This window comes from Rattus norvegicus, chromosome 5 (assembly GCF_021556685.1).
Source record: "Rattus norvegicus strain SHRSP/BbbUtx chromosome 5, alternate assembly SHRSP_T2T, whole genome shotgun sequence".
NCBI classification, from domain to species: Eukaryota; Metazoa; Chordata; class Mammalia; order Rodentia; family Muridae; genus Rattus; species Rattus norvegicus.
The window spans coordinates 99,272,458-99,280,195 of NC_141538.1; positions in this window are offsets into that span (position 1 = coordinate 99,272,458).

The following is a 7,738-nucleotide window of genomic DNA, read 5'->3' on the forward strand; positions in this document are numbered from 1 at the left end:
AGGTACCAAAGTTATATCAGGAGCAGATAATCAATCTAAACAAACCCATAACTTCTAAAAAAGTAGAAGCAATTACTAAAAGTCTCCCAACCAAGAAAAGCCCAGGACCTTACAGTTTTAGTGCAGAATACATCAAAACATATAGAAGACCTCAAACCAATACTGTACAAATTATTTCACAAAATAGAAACAGCAGGAGCACTACCTACTTCCTTCTATGAAGCCACAATTATGCATATACCTAAGCCACCCAAAGACCCAAAAAAGAAAGAGAACTCCAGACCAATTTCCCTTATGAATATCAATAAAAATATTCAATAAAATTACTACAAACAGGAACCAAGAACACATCAAAATGATCATCCATCATGATCAACTAGGTTTCATCCCAGGGATACAGGAATGTTTCAATATATGGAAATCCATCAACTTAATCCACTATGTAAACAAACTCAAAGGAATAAAACACATTATCATCTCATTAGATGTTTAGAAACCATTTGGCAAAATTGAACACCCGTTCATGGTAAAAGTCTTGGAAAAATCAGGAGTTCAAGGCCCATACCTAAACATAGTAAAAGCGCTATACAACAAACCAGTAGCCAATATTAAACTAAATGGAGAGAAACTTGAAACAATCTCACTGAAATCAGGGACTAGACAAGGCTGCCCACTCTCTGCCTACTTATTCAATATAGCTCTCGAAGTCCTAGCCAAGACAATCAGACAACAAAAGGAGGTCAAAGGGATACAAATTGGAAAGGATAAAGTCAAAATATCACTATTTGCAGATGATATGATAGTATATTCAAGTGACCCACCAAAAGTCCCACCAGAGAATTACTAAGCCTGATAAACAACTTCAGCAAAGTGGCTGTGTATAAAATTACCTCAAACAAGTGAGTAGCCTTCCTCTACTCAAAGGATAAACAGGGTGAGAAAGAAATTAGGAAAATGACATCCTTCACAATAGTCCCAAATAACATAAAAAACCTTGGTGTGACATTAATCAAGCAAGTGAAAGATCTATATTACAAGAACATCAAGTCTCTGAAGAAAAATTGAAGAAAATCTGAGGAGATAGAAAGAACTCCCATGCTCATGGACTGGCAGGATTAGTATAGTTAAATTGTTCACTTTGCCAAAATCAATCTAAAGGTTCAATACCATCTGAATCAAATTTCCAATTCAATTATTCTTAGAGTTAGAAAGAGGAATTTGCAAATTAATTTGGTATAACAAAAAACCAAGGATAGTGAAAACTATCCTCAACAATAATTGAACTTCTGAAGGAATTGCCACCCCTGACCTCAAGCAGTATTACAGAGCAATAGTGATAAAAACTGTATGGTATTGGTACAGAGACAGGCAAGTAGATCAGTGGAACAGAATTGAAGCCACAGAAATGAACCCACACACCTCCAATCACAAATTTTGATCTTTAACAAAGGATCTAAAACCATACAGTGGAAAAAAAGATAGCATTTTTAAAAAATGGTGCTCTTTCAACTGGAGGTCAGCATGTAGAAGAATGCAAATTTACCCATTCTTAATGCCCTGTACAAAGTTTCAGTCCAAGTGGATCAAGGACCTCCACATCAAACCACACACACTGAAACTAATAGAATAAAAAGTGTGGAAGATTCTTGAACACATGGGCAGTGGGGAACATTTCCTGAACAAAACACCAATGGCTCATGCTTTATGATCAAGAATTGACAAATGGGACATCATAAAACTGCAAATGCCAAGAACACTGTTATTAGGACAAAATGGCAACCAACAGATTGAAAGAGTTCTTTCTGATAGAACTAATCTAAAATATACAAAGAATTCAAGAAGTTAGACTCCAGAGAATCAAATAACTATTAAAATGGGGTACAGAGCTAAACAAAGAATTCTCAGCTGAAGAATATCAAGTGGCTGAGAAGCACCTAAAGAAATGTTCGACATCGTTAGTCATCAGGGAAATGCAATCAAAACAACCCTGAGTTTCTACCTCATGGCAGCCAGAATGACTGAGATAAAAAATTCAGATGACAACAGATGTTGGCAAAGATGTGGAGAAAGAGGAACACTCCTCCTTTGTTTGTGGGATTGCAAACTGGTACTAATACTCTCGAAATCATTCTGGAGTTTCATCAGAAAATTTGATATAGGAGACCTGAGACCTCTCCTGGATGTATACCCAAGTGATGCTCCAACATATAAGAAGGACAGGTGCACCACTACATTCATAGCAGCCTTATTTATAATAGCCAGAAGCTGGAAAGAATCCAGATGTCCTTCAACAGAGGAATGGATACAGAAAATGTGGTACATCTACACAATGGAATACTACTCAGCTATCAAAAACAATGACTTCATGAAATTCATAGGCAAATTGATGGAATTAGAAAATAACATCCTGAGTGAAGTAACCCAATCACCTAAAAAATACAGAAGGTATGCAGTCATTGAAAAGTGGATATTAGCCCAAATGCACGAATTATCCAAGATACAATCCACAGACCACATGAATCTCAAGTGAGGATGACCAAAGTGCAGATGCTTCACTCCTTCTTAAAAGGGAATGAAAAATATTCATAGTAGGGGGTGTGGAGGCAAAGATTGGAGCAGAGACTGAAGGAATGGCCATTCAGAGCCTGCCCCACATGTGACCCATTTATATACAGCCACCAAAACTAGATAAGATTGTTGAAGCTAAGAATTGCTTACTGATAGGAACTGGATATAAATCTCTACTGAGAGACACACCAGAGCCTATCAGATACAGAGGTGAATGCTAGCAGCAAACTACTGAACTGAGAACAGGACCCCCTTGGGGGAATTAGAGGAAGGATTGAAAGAGCTGAAGAAGCTTGCAACCCCATAAGAACAACAATGCCAACCAACCAGAGCTCCCAGAGACTAAAACACTACCCAAAGATTTTACAAGGATTGACCCACGGCTGCAACTGCATATGTAGCAGAGGAGGGACTTGTTCCGCATCAATGGAAGGAGAAGTCATTGGTCCTGCAAAGCTTGGACCTCCCAGAGTAGGGGAATGTCGGGGGATGGGGCAGTGCTGGAAGGAGTGGATGGGGAGGGGAACAACCTTAAAGAAGGAGAATGGGATGGGATTGGGGGCTTATATCCAGCAAACCGGGAAAGGGAATAACATTTGAAATGTAAATAAAAAATTCAATAAAAAATTACAAGTATTAAATTTCTTTTGAAAATCATTTTAAATAAGAATATATAATAACAAAACACAAAAATCTAAGTATCAATTCTCTGTTAATATTCTGAATAATGTATCTTATCATGTTAAACTTTGATGCATGTATAATAAATACTTGACTCTCAAATCACAGAAAATTCATTGTTTCTGAGATGCTTTCACATGCTAACAGATTAAGTTCTTTATGACTTACATATTTAATCTGCTAGCTAATTGTTAAAACTGTGCTGGAAATTCTGCTTTGAGTTTTTTCACATGTAAATTAAGTAAACAGAATAAAGATGATAATATTTATCCTTTGTCATAGTCTGTAAAACTATGTGAGAGTATATTATACAGTTCAAGAAACTAACACTTAGTTATCTTGATAAAATATGATTAAATAATAGATAATGAGAAGTAGAAAGAGACATCATATGTTTGGCCAGCTATCCAATATGCTATTCTAACTAGAAGCAATACACACCATTTACCTTATGCATTGCTTTAACTGCGTAGTGTGAAGTTTAAAACAAAAATTACTGTTAAACTTAGTCACTGGGATCATAAAACATGTATTTCATTCTAAGACAGGTGTTAGAGAAACAAATCATGTATCAATTTATGTCTCTTGGGGAAAATAAAAGATTGCCTAGAAACAGTACATAAATAATTTATGGTTAAAGGCAGGGTCATTTCTTTGGGGAATGATATTTGAGTGAAAATATTCAAATTCAAAGCTGAATTTGGAAAATTACAGTATTGAAATCAAGCTGATTATAAGAATAAATGCAGAAAGAAGAGTGCCATGGAATTATATGAAATGTATAGAATATATCAGTTGTCACCTTTACATACCTACAAGAGGAAACCTACTTTGAGCGTTGCTTCCATTACATTGTCCTGGGGACGTAACTCTGGAATATGTTCTTGATTAATGGGTGTTGATGGAGGACCTAACTCATGCCATCATGCCATCATTAAGCATATATATATGTATATATATATATATGTATATATATATGTGTGTGTGTGTGTATGCTAAATGATACCTACTTTAATATACAACATATGCAATTATGATTTTTTTTCTGTATTTATATAATTATACATAATAAACTATCTCCATATGTTTCACTTATACAAATATAGCACTGATGGCTGTTTTGTTACAATTCTGACGGATATGAACCTAATTGTTGTCTCCATGCATTTCAACGCAGTTACTTCCAAGATTAAAATCTACCACCATGGACAGGAACTCCTTCTCACATGTGATATAAAGGGAAAGTTGGAAGAAGAGAATATTTTAATAAATGATGTTTACATCTAGATAAAGCACTCCATACTGTGGGGCAGTTCCTTAAAACAGAAAATAAACAACTCACAATAGCTTCAGCAAGTAGCTTGACCAGGCAGATTAAGTAAACCTTTCCATCCAAGTGCTCCATAATCAATCGATTGATGACAGAAGACTCTTAGGAAAGCCAATGAACCTGGAAGAAGCAGACACCAAACCAAGGATCTGAAAAATCAAGAATCAACTGAGTATCCTGTAATAGACTCAGAATAAAGGAACACATGGAAAGAACACCCTCCAATGTATTCAATGGCATTGAAGCTCTAAAGTGAGCTACAGGTGTGCAGCCCTCGTGAGCTGCCATAAATGCTGAGGAGAGCTTTGCTGATGCATCTGTCTGTCATCACCATCACACCTTCCCTATTTGTCTCAAAAGATATTTTCTCTCATCTCCCCATAAACAGAGCCACTCAGCACCGTAAATATTTAATGGAGTGGCTTTTTAGTATTTGTCTTTGGTCTAGGAAATGTATCAACAATTTTTAGAATATTGCTAAAATTATTAGAAAGAATTTAAAGTCATATCTATTAGAAGATAAACTGAAACATGTAAATGTTTCTCAATGTCCCTTTAAGTTCTTGTACAATGAGATGGTGTTGTGAAAATTATTAGTAGCATTTTAACAGTGGTAATCATTATGTCTAACAATCACAGAGAGATCAAGTTTAGTTTATATTACACTGTATCTAGATTTTGATAAATTTACAAACATACCTAGAAGAGTTACATAATAATCAACTTCTTGCATACATACAATATTTTTGGTTTTGACAAACTTTTTTATTCCTAAAATGCATTGATTTTTTAATAAGGAAAGAGCTAATAGTAAAGAGTAATACATTTCTTTATATTTCTAAAATTATAGGTCAGAGCAAAAGATATACATTGGGACTGAAACCTGGTTCAACTGGAAAGTTCTTGCTGTGGTCGCAAATAAAACCCAGGAGCATCAGCATGCACCAAAAATTGCAGCACTGCGGATTTAGAGACAGAAGCTTCCCAGGAGCATGAGGAGCTCATAAAGCTGAATCAGTTGTATAGACATTTTACCTGGTTTGAGTTGAATTATTTTATCACAGAGGAAGCAATTTATAACTTATAAATTTTAAAATGCAGTTTCTTTACCACCCATGTGTTTAAAAAAACAGTCTGCTTAAGACTTTGGGAGTAAATAACTCAAAAGTTTCTGAGAAAATATCTAAAATATATAAAGTAAAAAATTGAAAAATTGAATTTCTGACATCTCTAACAGCCCACAAACTGTGCAGAGGCCTTCAAGACACAAGCTTTAGTAAGCTGTTACAAATGCAGGGGTGTCCTTTCTGTCACAACTCTCTTTCAGTCATTGATACGTCTATATGTAATCCTTCCCTCCTCCAACTGTAAATAGGTTTCTTAGACTCATTGGTTCACCAAGTTGAACTTTGATAATGTCCTTACTAAAGAATTCCATCAATTCCCTATCTTGGATAAGTAGATTTTCTGTTTACATCTCTCATTGAAAAATCTCAAAAACAGTAGGTAAATTACAGGGTCAACTCAAAACTGACAATGTAAATAACATGGAGAGTAACTGAGGATTATGCCTGTGCCAACTAATTTTATGTCAACTTGACACAAGCTACAGTCGCAGTCACCTTAGAGAGAGAAACTTCAACTTCAGAAAAACAAAACAAAACAAAACTAAAACAAACAAACAAACAAACAAACAAACCTTTATAACATTGGGCAACAGGCAAACCTGTGGGGCATTTTCCAAATTAATGATTGATGATAGATTGGTGAAGCCGCAGTCTACTCTGCTGTAGGTGGGTAAGCCTTGGATAGTAGTCCTGAGTTCTAGAAAAATGCAAGCTAAGCATGCCATTCAGATCTAGTAAGCCTCTTAGCATCACTCCGGCCCTCGGGTTCCTGTCCAGTTTGAGTTTCTGCAATGATATCTTTCAATGATGAAGAATGATGAAGCTAAAGCCTACCAAACACTTTTATCTCCAAGTTACATTGGTTATGAAATCATAACCATAACAATAATAATACTAAGATAATACCCAGCATCAAAACTCTGGTCCTGTAACATTTATGCATGCATACATACAAATAAACTGCTGTAGGTCACAAGATCTGGAGTATGAAATTGTTTGAAATTATTTTGAAATTAAAGATTTATATTGTTAACATTCTCATTTTATTATTAAACAACAACATTTTGAGGCTTCAGAGATTATATTAATTTAATTTTGGAGAAATTGTGTGAAAGAAATTAATAAATGATGCTTACAAACATTCACAGTATTAAAAAGCCTTGGGTGTTATTGAAGATATATTTGTATATTGTTTTACTTTCAAAAGAATATACTTAAATTTCACTATTAAAAACATAGCTCCATTAGTTAAAGTAGTTAATCTAGTAGGTACAAGATAAGTAAGTAACATTTTCTATTTTAGAGTAGTTAATATTAGATTTTAATATGATGTAGCTCATGTATTTTAATCTGCTTGAAGAAATTGAGACATTTGGAAAATCATAAGCTAACACACATCCAAATTTCCAAAACAGGCCAAGCATTGAATGTAACTGCCAACATTCAAAAATATGTGCTAAATATGCTAAATCAAAATTGATATGTGGCTTACAAGTACCTTTCATGGAATTATAATTCATGAAGAAGTGTGTTAGCATTCATGAGTTAAGAGTAATATCTAAAAGGAACATACAAACATAAATTTAAAATTTTGAAACCTAATATTGGATACATGTGAAATGTGTTGCCCTATGATTATAATTCTCTTAAATGACATTTAGAACTAGGTATTATATTTATGCATAGATATAGATACATACTGGTGGAAATATCAATTCCGTAATTCAATTTACTTACATCACTATAGCAAATGATTTCCCCATAACAAAAGTAATCATTTTAGGATTACAAAAGTGAATTAGAAAATGCATATGACAATAAACGAGGAACTCGATGTCTCTGAAAATTTTATATCATATAGTGTGAGATCTCAGACAGGCATCTCCTTCTTCCTCCCAAAAGCAGACAAAATTGGAAGGCACTATAGAGCCTTGAGTTAATTTCCTGGAAATTTAGGAAAATATATTTGCTTTCTGTTTCTTAAGAAAAGGGAGAGGTTGGGGGCTGGGGATTTAGCTCAGTGGTAGAGCGC